The sequence below is a fragment of the Lolium perenne genome, chromosome 1, assembly GCF_019359855.2.
Source record: "Lolium perenne isolate Kyuss_39 chromosome 1, Kyuss_2.0, whole genome shotgun sequence".
NCBI classification, from domain to species: domain Eukaryota; kingdom Viridiplantae; phylum Streptophyta; class Magnoliopsida; order Poales; family Poaceae; genus Lolium; species Lolium perenne.
In genome coordinates this window covers 31,983,430-32,002,095 of record NC_067244.2, presented here as the reverse complement: position 1 = coordinate 32,002,095, position 18,666 = coordinate 31,983,430, and positions in this window count along the sequence as shown.

Here is an 18,666-nt window from a genome sequence, read left to right as displayed (position 1 = left end):
GCTCTCTTTTTCTCAATTGCATTTCTTTCCTCTTAATTCTTGTAGCCATACTCAATGTTGTCGATGCTTTTTCAGCCGATCTTACGGAAGCTAATAATCGTGCTGACGCACTTGCTCTTAAACTGGAGCAAAGTGAAAAAGCTCGCAAGGAGGCTGAAGCAGATGCCAAAAAGGCTAAGGCAGAGGCCGCCACCGTCGAAGATCTTCGAAAGAGACTTCATGAGGCGGAAAGCTCTCTAAGCGAGCGCATTTCTGAACAATTTGCTCGCGAGGAGGCGATTATCAAGCGCCTGGCGTCGCAAAGTCGTCGTTTCGTCAGTAAGTATCCGAACTATTTTGACTGCTTCGAACTTCTTCTATCTTGCTTGCTTATCGATAAACTTTTGTCTTAGCAGGAAAGACGGGTCAAGAATATGAACTTAGTGATCCCGAAAATGATCCCCTTCTTGATGCGCTTTCTCTTCTGGAGATTCATGGAGACGAAGCACGCGACGGCCTTGCCGAAGCTGAAGCGGGGTTGTCGCGACTTTATCCCTACTTCTTCCCGAAGAAGGAGCAACCCACGCCGTTCCTTGCCCTGGCCAAGTGCTTCAATACTGTCGAAAACCTTGGGCTCAAACTTCGCCAAGAAAGTTTGAAGGTTGGCGTGGAGAGCACCATTGCCTTGATTGCCGATAGCCAACAGAGTGTTGACTGGACCAAGGTTGGCGAAACGCAAGAGATGGAGACCAAAAAGTGGCAGTCGCTGATCAAGGCTGCAAAACCAAATTCGAAGAAGGTCCTCGCCTACCTTGGGTGCAAGCCAACTCCGGCTCCAAGTTCATCCAAACCGGAGGTCCAGTAGATCGCCTTGTCTTACCTCCCTGATACGTCTCCGACGTATCGATAATTTCTTATGATCCATGCCACATTATTGATGATACCTACATGTTTTATGCATACTTTATGTCATATTTATGCGTTTTCCGGAACTAACCTATTGACGAGATGCCGAAGTGCCAGTTCCTGTTTTCTGCTGTTTTTGGTTTCAGAAATCCTAGTAAGGAAATATTCTCGGAATTGGACGAAATCAACGCCCAGATCCCTATTTTTCCCGGAAGCTTCCAGAGCACCGAAGGAGGGACAGAGGGGGGCCAGGGGGGCCCCACCCCACAAGGCGGCGCGGCCAGGGGGGTGGGCGCGCCACCCTATGGTGTGGCCCCACCAGAGCCCCTCTGACGCTGCCCTTCCGCCTACTTAAGGCCTCCGTCGTGAAAACCCTATTACGATTGACGAAACCCGCAAAAACCTTCCAGAGCCGCCGCCACCGCGAAGCCAAGATCTGGGGGACAGGAGTCTCTGTTCCGGCACGCTGCCGAGACGGGGAAGTGCCCCCGGAAGGCTTCTCCATCGACACCGCTGCCATCTCCACCGCCATCTTCATCAACGCTGCTGTCTCCCATGAGGAGGGAGTAGTTCTCCATCGAGGCTAAGGGCTGTACCGGTAGCTATGTGGTTCATCTCTCTCTCTATGTACTTCAATACAATGATCTCATGAGCTGCCTTACATAATTGAGATCCATATGATGATGATTGTAATCTAGATGTTGTTATGCTAGTCAAGTGAATTTTACTTATGTGATCTCCGGAGACTCCTTGTCCCACGTGTGTAAAGGTGACAGTGTGTGCACCGTGTGGGTCTCTTAGGCTATATTTCACAGAATACTTATTCACTGTTATGAATGGCATAGTGAAGTGCTTATTTATATCCCTTTATGATTGCAATGTGTTTTGTATCACTATTCATCTATGTGCTACTCTAGTGATGTTATTAAAGTACTCTATTCCTCCTCCATGATGTAATGGTGACAGTGTGTGCGTCATGTAGTACTTGGCGTAGTTTATGATTATGATCTCTTGTAGATTATGAAGTTAACTATTACTATGATGGTATTAATGTGATCTATTCCTCCTTTCATAGTATGAAGGTGACAGTGTGCATGCTATGTTAGTACTTGGTATAGTTGTGTTGATCTATCATGCACTCTAAGGTTAATTAAACATGAATATCGAATGTTGTGGAGCTTGTTAACTCCGGCATTGAGGTGCTCTTGTAGCCCTACACAAATAGCGGTGTTCATCATCCAACAAGAGAGTGTAGAGTTATTTTATTATGTGATCAATGTTGAGAGTGTCCACTAGTGAAAGTACGATCCCTAGGCCTTGTTTCCAATACTGCTATCGCTGCTTGTTTACTGTTCTGCTACATCTTTACTTACTACACGCCAGCAAGCACTTTTCTGGCACTGTTACTACTGCTCATATATATTCATACCACCTGTATTTCACTATCTCTTCGCCGAACTAGTGCACCTATTAGGTGTGTTGGGGACACAAGAGACTTCTTGCTTTGTGGTTGCAGGGTTGCTTGAGAGGGATATCTTTGACCTCTTCCTCCCTGAGTTCGATAAACCTTGGGTGATCCACTTAAGGGAAACTTGCTGCTGTTCTACAAACCTCTGCTCTTGGAGGCCCAACACTGTCTACAAGAATAGAAGCTCCCGTAGACATCAAGCACTTTTCTGGCGCCGTTGCCGGGGAGGAAAGGTAAAAGGCACTCATACTCCGGTTCCAGGTAAAAGTACTTTTCTGGCGCCATTGTGATTGTGCTCGAAGCTATTTCCTTTAGATCCTGCAATTGCATCTTTTTGTTTCTTGTTTACACTAGTTTGGCATAATGGACAACAATGAGCTTCTTATTCTATTTCCTGATTTAAGACATGGATGGTTTGATCCGAAAATTAAAAAACCCATGGAACATATTAGTATGAATACTTTGAACACCGTTGTTGCTAATGATATGGAAAATTCTAAGCTTGGGGAAGCTGGTTTTGATGAGCATGATCTTTTTAGTCCCCCGGGCATTGAGGAGGAAATTTTCTTTGATGATACTTTGCCTCCTATTTATGATGATTATAATGATATTGGTCTTTTGGTTCCACCTGTTATGGAGGATAAATTTGATTATGAATACAATATGCCTCCCATATTTGATAATGAGAATAATAATGATAGCTACTTTGTTGAATTTGCTCCCGCTTTTACTAATAAAATTGACTATGCTTATGTGGAGAGAAATAATTTTATGCATGAGACTCATGATAAGAATGCTTTATGTGATAGTTATATTGTTGAGTTTGCTCATGATGCTACTGAAAATCTTTATGAGAGAGGAAAATATGGTTGTAGAAATTTTCATGTTACTAAAACACCTCTCTATGTGCTGAAATTTTTGAAGTTGTGCTTGTCTAGTCTTTCTATGCTCGTTGCATTATGCTTCATGAACTTGTTTATTTACAAAATTCCTATGCATAGGAAGCATGTTAGACTTAAATTTGTTTTGAATTTGCTTCTTGATGCTCTCTTTTGTTTCAAATACTATTTCTTGCGAGTGCATCATTAAAACAGCTGAGCCCATCTTAATGGCTATAAAGAAAGAACTTCTTGGGAGATAACCCATGTGTTTATTTTGCTACAGTAATTTTGTTTTATATTTGTGTCTTGGAAGTTGTTACTACTGTAGCAACCTCTCCTTATCTTAGTTTTATTGCATTGTTGTGCCAAGTAAAGTCTTTGATAGTAAGGTTCATACTAGATTTGGATTATTGCGCAGAAATAGATTTCTTTCTGTCACGAATCTGGGCCTAATTCTCTGTAGGAAACTCAGAAAATTATGGAAATTTACGTGAGTGATCCTCAGATATGTACGCAACTTTCATTCAATTTGAGCATTTTCATTTGAGCAAGTCTGGTGCCTCTAAAAAATTCGTCTTTACGGACTGTTCTGTTTTGACAGATTCTGCCTTTTATTTCGCATTGCCTCTTTTGCTATGTGGGATGGATTTCTTTGTTCTATTGACTTCCAGTAGCTTTAAGCAATGTCCAGAAGTGTTAAGAATGATTGTGTCACCTCTGAACATGTAAATTTTTGATTATGCACTAACCCTCTAATGAGTTGTTTTGAGTTTGGTGTGGAGGAAGTTTTCAAGGGTCAAGAGAGGAGGATGATATACTATGATCAAGAAGAGTGAAAAGTCTAAGCTTGGGGATGCCCCGGTGGTTCATCCCTGCATATTTCAAGAAGACTCAAGCATCTAAGCTTGGGGATGCCCAAGGCATCCCCTTCTTCATCGACAAATTATCAGGTTCCTTCTCTTGAAACTATATTTTTATTCGGTCACATCTTATGTACTTTACTTGGAGCGCCTGTTTGTTTTTGTTTTTGTTTTTGTTTGAATAAATTCATGCTTGTGTGGGAGAGAGACACGCTCCGCTGGTTCGTATGAACACATGTGTTCTTAGCTTTTAATTTTCATGGCGAAGGTTGAAACTGCTTCGTTAAATTGTTATATGGTTGGAATTGGAAAATGCTACATGTAGTAATTGGTAAAATGTCTTGAATAATTTGATACTTGGCAATTGTTGTGCTCATGTTTAAGCTCTTGCATCATATACTTTGCACCTATTAATGAAGAAATACATAGAGCATGCTAAAATTTGGTTTGCATAATTGGTCTCTCTAAGGTCTAGATAATTTCTAGTATTGAGTTTGAACAACAAGGAAGACGGTGTAGAGTCTTACAATGTTTACAATATGTCTTTTATGTGAGTTTTGCTACACCGCTTCATCCTTGTGTTTGTTTCAAATAACCTTGCTAGCCTAAACCTTGTATCCAGAGGGAATACTTCTCATGCATCCAAAATCCTTGAGCCAACCACTATGCCATTTGTGTCCACCATACCTACCTACTACATGGTATTTCTCCGCCATTCCAAAGTAAATTGCTTGAGTGCTACCTTTAAAATTTCCATTCTTTATCTTTGCAATATATAGCTCATGGGACAAATAGCCTAAAAACTATTGTGGTATTGAAAATGTACTTATGCATCTTATCTCTTATAAGTTGCTTGTTGAGCGATAACCATGTTCCTGGGGACGCCATCAACTACTCTTTGTTGAATATCATGTGAGTTGCTATGCATGTTCGTCTTGTCTGAAGTAAGGGAGATTTACCACTAAAATGGTTAGAGCATACATAATGTTAGAGAAGAACATTGGGCCGCTAACTAAAGCCATGATCCATGGTGGAAGTTTCAGTTTTGGACAAATATCCTCAATCTCATATGAGAAAATTAATTGTTGCTACATGCTTATGCATAAAAGAGGAGTCCATTATCTGTTGTCTATGTTGTCCCGGTATGGATGTCTAAGTTGAGAATAATCAATAGCGAGAAATCCGATGCGAGCTTTCTCCTTAGACCTTTGTACAAAGTGACATAGAGGTACCCCTTTGTGACACTTGGTTAAAACATGTGCATTGTGATGATAATCCAGGTAATCCGAGCTAATTAGGACAAGGTGCGGGCACTATTAGTATACTATGCATGAGTCTTGCAACTTGTAGGATATAATTTACATGATGCATATGCTTTATTACTACCGTTGACAAAATTGTTTCTTGTTTTCAAAACCAAAGCTCTAGCACAAATATAGCAATCGATGCTTCCCTCTGAGAAGGGCCTTTCTTTTACTTTTATGTTGAGTCAGTTCATCTATCTCTCTCCACCTCAAGAAGCAAACACTTGTGTGAACTGTGCATTGATTCCTACATACTTGCATATTGCACTTGTTATATTACTTTACATTGACAACTATCCATGAGATATACATGTTACAAGATGAAAGCAACCGCTGAAACTTAATCTTCCTTTGTGTTGCTTCAATACCTTTACTTTGAATTATTGCTTTATGAGTTAACTCTTATGCAAGACTTATTGATGCTTGTCTTGAAGTACTATTCATGAAAAGTCTTTGCTTTATGATTCATTTGTTTACTCATGTCATTTACCATTGTTTGGATCGCTGCATTCATTACATGTGCTTACAATAGTATGATCAAGGTTATGATGGCATGTCACTCCAGAAATTATCTTTGTTATCGTTTACCTGCTCGGGACGAGCAGAAACTAAGCTTGGGGATGCTGATACGTCTCCGACGTATCGATAATTTCTTATGATCCATGCCACATTATTGATGATACCTACATGTTTTATGCATACTTTATGTCATATTTATGCGTTTTCCGGAACTAACCTATTGACGAGATGCCGAAGTGCCAGTTCCTGTTTTCTGCTGTTTTTGGTTACAGAAATCGTAGTAAGGAAATATTCTCGGAATTGGACGAAATCAACGCCCAGATCCCTATTTTTCCCGGAAGCTTCCAGAGCACCGAAGGAGGGACAGAGGGGGGCCAGGGGGGCCCCACCCCACAAGGCGGCGCGGCCAGGGGGTGGGCGCGCCACCCTATGGTGTGGCCCCACCAGAGCCCCTCTGACGCCGCCCTTCCGCCTACGTAAGGCCTCCGTCGTGAAAACCCTATTACGATTGACGAAACCCGCAAAAACCTTCCTGAGCCGCCGCCATCGCGAAGCCAAGATCTGGGGGACAGGAGTCTCTGTTCCGGCACGCTGCCGGGACGGGGAAGTGCCCCCGGAAGGCTTCTTCATCGACACCGCTGCCATCTCCACCGCCATCTTCATCAACGCTGCTGTCTCCCATGAGGAGGGAGTAGTTCTCCATCGAGGCTAAGGGCTGTACCGGTAGCTATGTGGTTCATCTCTCTCTCTATGTACTTCAATACAATGATCTCATGAGCTGCCTTACATGATTGAGATCCATATGATGATGATTGTAATCTAGATGTCGTTATGCTAGTCAAGTGAATTTTACTTATGTGATCTCCGGAGACTCCTTGTCCCACATGTGTAAAGGTGACAGTGTGTGCACCGTGTGGGTCTCTTAGGCTATATTTCACATAATACTTATTCACTGTTATGAATGGCATAGTGAAGTGCTTATTTATATCCCTTTATGATTGCAATGTGTTTTGTATCACTATTCATCTATGTGCTACTCTAGTGATGTTATTAAAGTACTCTATTCCTCCTCCATGATGTAATGGTGACAGTGTGTGCATCATGTAGTACTTGGCGTAGTTTATGATTATGATCTCTTGTAGATTATGAAGTTAACTATTACTATGATGGTATTAATGTGATCTATTCCTCCTTTCATAGTATGAAGGTGACAGTGTGCATGCTATGTTAGTACTTGGTATAGTTGTGTTGATCTATCATGCACTCTAAGGTTAATTAAACATGAATATCGAATGTTGTGGAGCTTGTTAACTCTGGCATTGAGGTGCTCTTGTAGCCCTACACAAATAGCGGTGTTCATCATCCAACAAGAGAGTGTAGAGTGATTTTATTATGTGATCAATGTTGAGAGTGTCCACTAGTGAAAGTACGATCCCTAGGCCTTGTTTCCAATACTGCTATCGCTGCTTGTTTACTATTCTGCTACATCTTTACTTACTACACGCCAGCAAGCACTTTTCTGGCACTGTTACTACTGCTCATATATATTCATACCACCTGTATTTCACTATCTCTTCACCTAACTAGTGCACCTATTAGGTGTGTTGGGGACACAAGAGACTTCTTGCTTTGTGGTTGCAGGGTTGCTTGAGAGGGATATCTTTGACCTCTTCCTCCCTGAGTTCGATAAACCTTGGGTGATCCACTTAAGGGAAACTTGCTGCTGTTCTACAAACCTCTGCTCTTGGAGGCCCAACACTGTCTACAAGAATAGAAGCTCCCGTAGACATCACTCCCCTCTTCTTTTTCTTTTTCCCTTTTGATGCTGTCGCCAAAGTAGCTTTCGGCGACACTTTTCCCGCTAGCTCCCTTGTAATGTCTTTGTAATTATTCTGAAGATCAATGGAATTCTGTTTTTGCTTGATGATTGATGTCGACTCTTTTTAATTTCAGTTGATATTTGATAACTATACTCCAACTCATGCTCCTTCCGATATTTTGCCTACTTCTTCTCACTCGAAGAAAGTTCTCATTAATACTGAGCTCGGTGGAAATTCCTCGAGTGAGAGTTTGTTGCAAGATTTGGAAGAACTTCGACAGCAACTTCAATATGCAAAGAGGCAAACACTTGTGATGATGGAAAAATCTCGCAAGGCCTCCGAAGCTGAAAAAATTGCTCTCCAACAAGCTCAAGAGGCCATGGCTGCCAAAGAAGCCGCCGTTTCTGAAGCTGAGAAAGCAACTTCTCGAGAGAATTCCATGCTTGAGTTGATGAATGAGGCCGCTGCCGACATATCTGGTATTTTATCTTGAACCAAAAACTCCTATCTTTCTGCTGTATCCTTTTTGAGATTTTTGTGCTGTCGTCGAATAGGTTCCTTTCTCGATGCTGCGGCTGAAGATGAAAGGGTAAACACGAGGACCAACCTGCTCGTCAATCTTTCCCTTGACCATGGCTGTTTGTTCTGGGCCACTCCAGAAAGGACCCGACAGATTGTCAGATTTCAAGATCGCGCTTGTCAGGTTCGCGATTTCTTGGATTTCTGTACTAGAACCTTGTCTTTGGTTTACAAAACAATGTTTCCTCGGAACGAAGCTCCCGATACTCTTCTTGACTTGATGGAGAAATTTCGAGATGCTCCGAAGATCCATGGCTTTATTCGGGTGCAGCTCTCTGCTGGCGCCAGGTTTGCTATGATGATGATCAAAATCTGCCATCCTAAGTTTGATATGAGCCAAATTGTCACCAAGTGATTGGCGAAGATGGCGAAAAAGAAAAGGTATGTTAGCAAAATTGACGATTATGTAACCCCTGTAGCCGAAGATATGATGGATGAACTTCTTCGGATGGATTCCGAGTTCTTCGTGAAGGGCAGCTATGCTGAACATAGTACTCGTACTTCAAATCGGATGACCATAGATAATATACTAGGCCATCATTGACTTTTCTTTTTCTTTGAATTTTTCTCAAGAATTGTCTCTTGTATGTTGTAAATATGTTCTATATTGTAAAGCCCATAAATTTCTTTATCACGCCTCCAGGTGTTGTGGTGCCGAATTTCTATATTGTATGTGCGAGGTTTTGAACCAAAGCAGCTAAGTTATTTGCGGGTACGAGCCCCCGTGTCTTTGTTGTTGATCGCTATCTTGTATCTATGTTTATTTTGCGAGGTGTTTGTGCACCAAGGCGAAATATTTTTCAGAAATATATATATTGCAAGTCTGAAGCATAAGCCCCCGAGCCTGTCGCAGAAATATATATCTCAACTATCTTTATTATATTGCAGCCCCGCGAGTCCGCCTCATTAAAAACCTTTCCCGGCCCCACTCGGTGCCCCGAAAAAGGAAAAGAGTGCGTCTGAAAACTCGCGGGTGTTTCAGTACATTGTATTTTTACAAGGAGGACTATATTTCGACACTAAGCGTAAAAGCGCCTTAGCTGTGCCACGTTCCAGGGGTTTTTCTCGGGAGCCCCCGTCTTCTTGTCTTTGATTCTATATGTTCCTCCTGCGATGACTTCTGTGACGATGTAAGGACCGAGCCATGGTGACTCGAGTTTTTCAGTACCCTGTTGATTGAGTCGTAGAACTAGATCTCCCACCTGAAAGGACCTTGGTCTCAAGCGTCGACTATGATAGTTTTTCATTTTTGCTGATATTTGGTGACCCTCGATAGTACTTCATCTCGAGCTTCATCTAATGCATCGACGTCATCCTCCAATACTTTTCTTGAGGTTTCCTCGTCATATTCTGTGACTCTCGGGGAATCATGTTCTATTTCGATTGGCAGCACTACCTCAGCTCCATGGACCAGAAAAAACGGGGTTTCCTGTGTCGCTGTATTTGGTGTTGTTCGGATACTCCATAATACGCTTGGCAACTCCTCCGGCCAGGTGTGTCGAGCTTTTTCTAGTGGTCCTAACAAGCGCTTCTTGATACCGTTGCAGATGATCCCATTGGCTTTTTCGACTTGGCCGTTGGTTTGCGGGTGTGCAACTGATGCAAAGTGTAGTTTGATACCCACCTCTGCACAATATGCTTTGAATTCTTTGGATGTGAAATTACTGCCATTGTCCGTGACGATGCTATGAGGTACTCCAAACCTGAAGACGATGCTTTGCACGAATTTGATGACAGACGCTCCATCTGGTGAATTTATCGGCTTGGCCTCTATCCATTTGGTGAATTTGTCGACATCGACGAGCATATACTCGTATCCTTGATGTCTACTTCCCCCTCCTTTTCCTGTAGACAGTGTTGGGCCTCCAAGAGCAGAGGTTTGTAGAACAGCAGCAAGTTTTCCCTTAAGTGGATCACCCAAGGTTTATCGAACTCAGGGAGGAAGAGGTCAAAGATATCCCTCTCATGCAACCCTGCAACCACAAAGCAAGAAGTCTCTTGTGTCCCCAACACACCTAATAGGTGCACTAGTTTGGCGAAGAGATAGTGAAATACAGGTGGTATGAATAAGTATGAGCAGTAGCAACGGTGCCAGAAAATAGCTTGCTGGCGTGTAGTTGATGGTGGTAGTATTGCAACAGTAGTAACGCAGTAAAACAGTAAACAAGCAGTAGTAACGCAGCAGTATTTAGGAACAAGGCCTAGGGATTACACTTTCACTAGTGGACACTCTCAACATTGATCACATAACAGAATAGATAAATGCATACTCTACACTTTTGTTGGATGATGAACACATTGCGTAGGATTACACGAACCCTCAATGCCGGAGTTAACAAGCTCCACAATAATGCTCATATTTAAGTAACCTTATAGTGTAAGATAGATCAACAGACTAAACCAAGTACTAACATAGCATGCACACTGTCACCTTCATGCATATGTAGGAGGAATAGATCACATCAATATTATCATAGCAATAGTTAACTTCGCAATCTACATACTAACACGGTGCACACACTGTCACCTTTACACACGTGCAGGAGGAATAGAACTACTTTAATAACTTTGCTAGAGTAGCACATAGATAGTAGTGATACAAAACTCATATGAATCTCAATCATGTAAAGCAGCTCATGAGATCATTGTATTGAGGTACATGGGAGAGAGATGAACCACATAGCTACAGCGGAGCCCTCAGCCTCGGGGGTGGATTACTCCCTCCTCATCATGGAGGCAGCGATGGCGGTGAAGATGGCGGTGAAGACGGCGGTGGAGATGGCTCCGGGGGCAATTCCCCGTCCGGCAGGGTGCCGGAACAGAGAGTTCTGTCCCCCGAATTGGAGTTTCGCGATGGCGGCGGCGCCCCTGGAGTCTTTCTGGAGTTTTGTCAATTGGTACTGCGTTTTTAGGTTGAAAGGGCTTTTATAGGCGAAGAGGCGGCGCAGGGGGGCACCTGGGGGCACCACACCCTAGGCCGGCGCGGCCTAGGCCTGGCCCGCGCCGCCATGTGGTGTGGTGGCCCCTGGCCCCTCTCCGACTCTTCTTCGGTGTTACGGACGCTTCGGGAAAAATAGGAGGTTTGGCGTTGATTTCGTCCAATTCCGAGAATATTGCCCGAACAGCCTTTCGGAACCAAAAACAGCAGAAAACAGAACTGCACTGTGGCATCTTGTTAATAGGTTAGTTCCGGAAAATGCATGAAAATGATATAAAGTGTGAACAAAACATGTTGGTATTGTCATAAAACAAGCATGGAACATCGGAAATTATAGATACGTTGGAGACGTATCAGCATCCCCAAGCTTAGTTCCTACTCGTCCTCGAGTAGGTAAACGATAAAAGATAATTTCTGAGGTGACATGCTACCAACATAATCTTAATCATACCATTGTAAAGCATATGAGATGAATGCAGCGATTCGAAACAATGTAAATGCAATGAGTAAACAAGTGAATCATATAGCAAAGACTTTTCATGAATAGTACTTTCGAGACAAGCATCAATAAGTCTTGCATAAGAGTTACTCATAAAGCAATAAATTCATAGTAGAGACATTGAAGCAACACAATGGAAGATTAAGTTTCAGCGGTTCCTTTCAACTTGTAACATGTATATCTCATGGATAGTTGTCAATGCAAAGCAATATAACAAATGCAATAAGCAAGTATATAAGAATCAATGCACAGTTCACACAAATGTTTGCTTCTTGAGGTGGAGAAAGATAGGTGAACTGACTCAACAATAAAAGTAAAAGAATGGTCCTTCAAAGAGGAAAGCATCGATTGCTATATTTGTGCTAGAGCTTTTATTTTGAAAACATGAAACAATTTTGTCAACGGTAGTAATAAAGCATATGTATCATGTAAATTATATCTTACAAGTTGCAAGCCTCATGCATAGTATACTAATAGTGCCCGCACCTTGTCCTAATTAGCTTGGACTACCGGATCATCACAATGCACATGTTTTAACCAAGTGTCACAAAGGGGTACCTCTATGCCGCCTGTACAAAGGTCTAAGGAGAAAGCTCGCATTGGATTTCTCGCTAGTGATTATTCTCAACTTAGACATCCATACCGGGACAACATAGACAACAGATAATGGACTCCTCTTTTATGCATAAGCATGTAACAACAATTAATAATTTTCTCATATGAGATTGAGGATATATGTCCAAAACTGAAACTTCCACCATGGATCATGGCTTTAGTTAGCGGCCCAATGTTCTTCTCTAACAATATGCATGCTTAACCATAGGGTGGTAGATCTCTCTTACTTCAGACAAGACGGACATGCATAGCAACTCACATGAAATTCAACAATGAATAGTTGATGGCGTCCCCAGTGAACATGGTTATCGCACAACAAGCAACTTAATAAGAGATAAAGTGCATAATTACATATTCAATACCACAATAGTTTTTAAGCTATTTGTCTCATGAGCTATATATTGCAAAGGTGAATGATGGAATTTTAAAGGTAGCACTCAAGCAATTTACTTTGGAATGGCGGAAAATACCATGTAGTAGGTAGGTATGGTGGACACAAATGGCATAGTGTTGTTTGGCTCAAGGATTTGGATGCATGAGAAGTATTCCCTCTCGATACAAGGTTTAGGCTAGCAAGGTTGTTTGAAGCAAACACAAGCACGAACTACTACAGCAAAACTCACATAAAAGATATATTACAAGCATTATAAAACTATACATCGTCTTCCTTGTTGTTCAAACATCTTACTAGAAAATATCTAGACTCTAGAGAAACCACTCATGAAAACCCAAATTTTAACAAGCTCTATGTATTTCCTCACTAATGGGTGCAAGGTATATGATGCAAGAGCTTAAACAAGAGCACAACAATTGCCAAGTATCACATTATTCAAGACATCACACCAATTTCTACATGTAGCATTTTCCAATTCCAACCATATAATAATTTAACGAAGCAGTTTCAACCTTCGCCATGAATATTATGAGCTAAGAACACATGTGTTCATACGAACCAGCGGAGCGTGTCTCTCTCCCACACAAGCATTTATTCAAACACAAACAAAAACAAAAGCATACAGACGCTCCAAGTAAAGCACATAAGATGTGACCGAATAAAAATATAGTTTCAAGAGAAGGAACCTGATAATTTGTCGATGAAGAAGGGGATGCCTTGGGCATCCCCAAGCTTAGACGCTTGAGTCTTCTTGAAATATGCAGGGATGAACCACCGGGGCATCCCCAAGCTTAGAGCTTTCACTCTTCTTGATCATAGTATATCATCCTCCTTTCTTGACCCTTGAAAACTTCCTCCACACCAAACTCGAAACAACTCATTAGAGGGTTAGTGCACAATAAAAATTAACATATTCAGAGGTGACACAATCATTCTTAACACTTCTGGACATTGCATAATGCTACTGGACATTAGTGGATCAAAGAAATTCATCCAACATAGCAAAAGAGGCAATGCGAAATAAAAGGCAGAATCTGTCAAAACAGAACAGTTCGTATTGACGAATTTTAAAATGGCACCAGACTTGCTCAAATGAAAATTCTCAAATTGAATGAAAGTTGCGTACATATCTGAGGATCATGCACGTAAATTGGCTTAATTTTCTGAGCTACCTACAGGGAGGTGGACCCAGATTCGTGACAGCAAAGAAATCTGGAACTGTGCAGTAATCCAAATCTAGTACTTACTTTTCTATCAACGGCTTTACTTGGCACAACAAAACACAAAACTAAGATAAGGAGAGGTTGCTACAGTAGTAAACAACTTCCAAGACACAAAATAAAAACAAAGTACTGTAGCAAAATAACACATGGGTTATCTCCCAAGAAGTTCTTTTCTTTATAGCCATTAAGATGGGCTCAGCAGTTTTAATGATGCACTCGCAAGAAATAGTATTTGAAGCAAAAGAGAGCTTCAAGAGGCAAATTCAAAACAAATTTAAGTCTAACATGCTTCCTATGAAGAGGAATCTTGTACACAAATGAATTCATGAAGAACAAAGTGACAAGCATAAGAGGATAAAACACGAGTAACTTCAAGATTCTCAACATAAAGAGGGGAAACTTAATATTATTAAGATGCATATAACCATATTTCCCTCTCTCATAATAACTTTCAGTAGCATCATTGATGAAATCCACAATATACCCATCACTTAAAACATTCTTATCATGGTTCATATGCATAGAAGTATCATTAAATTTGGCATAAGAAGAGTTATTCTCATTAATAGTAATTGGAGCAAGATTATTATCAAGAATTTGAACATGGTAAACAAGTTGCCTATTAAGGGAATTGTTTTTGGTAATCCAATCATGACTATGACAAGTTTCATAAGGGTAGTTAGAACCTATATCATAGCATTCTTTATAATAATCATTAGAGATCGGAGGCATAGTGTCATCATAAGAAATAGAATAGTTATCCTTCACAATCGGTTTATCTGTGTCCACACCATTATTGTTATTAGAAGGAGATGTATCAAGAACATAATAACCAGTAGCTAAAGGATTTGCAAACACCTCTTCCCCAAGCTTAGAGCTTTCTATATCATTATGGGAGGAAGCATGGATAGCACTGACACTATGGCAATCATTATCATCATCATTTTCAGAATTAATTTCCCAGAGATTTGCAATATCAAAAGTAGTGTGCTCATTCAAATCATGATTGCTAATGTATGTAAAGGGCATAGGAAGATCATCGTATTCAGATTCATTATCACAATAATCATCAGGAGCAACATACTTACGGTTACTATCGTTATCTCATATACGCGGGGATATGTCACATCCTCTTTCTTTTTATTCCCCTTATTCTTCTTCTTCTTCTTCGTTCCCTTCTTCTTCTTCTCCTTCTCCTTTTCCTCGTTCCCTTCTTCAGGAGTGAGAGGCTTGAAGGGTGGCTTGTCCGCATAACCTGATTTACTTTCAGAAACAATAGAAGAAACTTGGGAGGATCCCTCCTTTTCATTAATTAGTTGAAAACACACAGCGGTCCTATCATATTTTGGCAAGGTGTCACCTTCTAAAATATTTTGTATGTAAGTATTTGTATGGCTATTATCAATGCAATAAGAAAAGCACCCATGCAGGACATCATCAATATCAAGATCACTCATATGTACCAAAGAGATTTTTCTCGACAGTTCTTCACACCCCAAAAATAAAGTAAGTTCATCATGCTGATTAGGAGTAATTTCATCATCACAATACAAATTTGCAGCACTCATTGGGTTCAAATTATCATTGGAGGAGCATTGAAAATTAAAATGACCCACTTCATGGCAAACTTCACAAATAAAAGGATAGAGGGCACAAACTTTTTTACCAAGATCATCTAGAGCCCTAAACCACTTTCTAGTTTTTTCATTAATATGATGGATGCAATATTCATCTTTGACTTGATTAATTCCACAAGGTCTATGCATTCCACAAAAATTAACATGCTTATAAGAAATAGCATTCTTAGGAGTTTGAGCATGCTTATTGCAATAATTAACAACAATTTGATTCTTCATGCAAGCCTCTTTAAAAGGTTCATGATACTTATCAAAATTCTTTTTAGGCAATTCAAAATGAGAAGCAAAGGCTTTATAAAGATTTGCAGCAACTTGAGAGTCAAGACCATAAGTAGCACTCATATTTCGAAATTTATCGGTATCCATAAAAGCTTCAATGCATTCATAATCATAGTTTATACCTGACTCTTTACCTTTGTTGTTCTCCCATCCTTCAGCGTTGTCCTCAATCCGATCAAGAAGATCCCACCTAGCTTCAACCTCCTTGCTTGTGAAAGATCCCTCCGAACAGGCATCCAGATAGTCCTTGTGTTGTCCTGAAAGTCTCGCATAAAAATTGTTAACAATAACATTACGGGGGAGCTCATGAATGGGACATTTGAGCATTAGTGACTTCAATCTCCCCCACGCTTGAGAAATACTCTCTCCATCACGAGGATAAAAGTTATAAATATAATTCCTATCAATATGTACTTCATGAGGAGGATAAAATTTAGAATAAAAGAGAGATGCAATTTCCTCCCAACCAAGAGAATGCCTATTCTCCAACAATTTATACCAATGCGCCGCTTTACCGGGCAAATAAACGGAGAATAGCTTCTTCTTCACTTCATCCATAGAGATACCTGCACACTTGAATAACCCGCATAATTCGTGCAAAAACAGTAAATGATCTCTAGGATGGACAGTTCCATCCCCTTTATAGTGATTGTCCATAACACGTTCAATAATTTTCATAGGTATTTTATACGGAATACTTTCGGCAGGTGGATTTAAAATATCAGAAGCATCATTAGAGTTATCGCATATGGGAGATAAAGCATTATCAGAGCAAAATATTTCTTCCAAAGCTGAGGAGCAAAAAAGATTATTTTTATATAAACTAGCTTCCCCAAGCTTAGACTTATCCATAGTATTAGCAGTAATTGCATTCATACTAATAACATCACTACTAGCATGCAAATAAGGTTCCATAGGTTTTTTAATTTTTGCATCAAACAATTCTAAATCAGGAAAAAGACTAAAAAGCTCACCAATTTTTTTGTTGTTTTCCATTATGCCTAACTAGTGTAAACAAGAAACAAAAAGTTGCAATTGCAGGATCTAAAGGAAATAGCTTCGAGTACTTACAATGGAGGAAAATAGCTTGGTAGCCGAGGTCCGGAGTGTGAGTACCTTTTACCTTTCCTCCCCGGCAATGGCGCCAGAAAAGTGCTTGATGTCTACTTCCCCCTCCTTTTCCTGTAGACAGTGTTGGGCCTCCAAGAGCAGAGGTTTGTAGAACAGCAGCAAGTTTTCCCTTAAGTGGATCACCCAAGGTTTATCGAACTCAGGGAGGAAGAGGTCAAAGATATCCCTCTCATGCAACCCTACAACCACAAAGCAAGAAGTCTCTTGTGTCCCCAACACACCTAATAGGTGCACTAGTTCGGCGAAGAGATAGTGAAATACAGGTGGTATGAATAAGTATGAGCAGTAGCAACGGTGCCGAGAAAATAGCTTGTCGGGCGTGTAGTTGATGGTGGTAGTATTGCAACGTAGTAACGCAAAGAAACAAGAAACAAGCAGTAGTAACGCAGCAGTATTTAGGAACAAGGCCTAGGGATTACACTTTCACTAGTGGACACTCTCAACATTGATCACATAACAGAATAGATAAATGCATACTCTACACTTTTGTTGGATGATGAACACATTGCGTAGGATTACACGAACCCTCAATGCCGGAGTTAACAAGCTCCACAATAATGCTCATATTTAAGTAACCTTATAGTGTAAGATAGATCAACAGACTAAACCAAGTACTAACATAGCATGCACACTGTCACCTTCATGCATATGTAGGAGGAATAGATCACATCAATATTATCATAGCAATAGTTAACTTCGCAATCTACATACTAACACGGTGCACACACTGTCACCTTTACACACGTGCAGGAGGAATAGAACTACTTTAATAACTTTGCTAGAGTAGCACATAGATAGTAGTGATACAAAACTCATATGAATCTCAATCATGTAAAGCAGCTCATGAGATCATTGTATTGAGGTACATGGGAGAGAGATGAACCACATAGCTACAGCGGAGCCCTCAGCCTCGGGGGTGGATTACTCCCTCCTCATCATGGAGGCAGCGATGGCGGTGAAGATGGCGGTGAAGACGGCGGTGGAGATGGCTCCGGGGGCAATTCCCCGTCCGGCAGGGTGCCGGAACAGAGAGTTCTGTCCCCCGAATTGGAGTTTCGCGATGGCGGCGGCGCCCCTGGAGTCTTTCTGGAGTTTTGTCAATTGGTACTGCGTTTTTAGGTCGAAAGGGCTTTTATAGGCGAAGAGGCGGCGCAGGGGGGCACCTGGGGGCGCCACACCCTAGGCCGGCGCGGCCTAGGCCTGGCCCGCGCCGCCATGTGGTGTGGTGGCCCCCTGGCCCCTCTCCGACTCTTCTTCGGTGTTCTGGACGCTTCCGGGAAAAATAGGAGGTTTGGCGTTGATTTCGTCCAATTCCGAGAATATTGCCCGAACAGCCTTTCTGGAACCAAAAACAGCAGAAAACAGGAACTGGCACTGTGGCATCTTGTTAATAGGTTAGTTCCGGAAAATGCATGAAAATGATATAAAGTGTGAACAAAACATGTTGGTATTGTCATAAAACAAGCATGGAACATCGGAAATTATAGATACGTTGGAGACGTATCAATCCTCCTGGCGAAGCTTTATGTAACTTCCCCACCATATCGAGGCCCCATTGAGCAAAGGGCCAAGATAATGGTATTGGCATCAGATCTGCTGCCGGAGAATGAGGTTTCGAGGCGAATCTCTGGCAT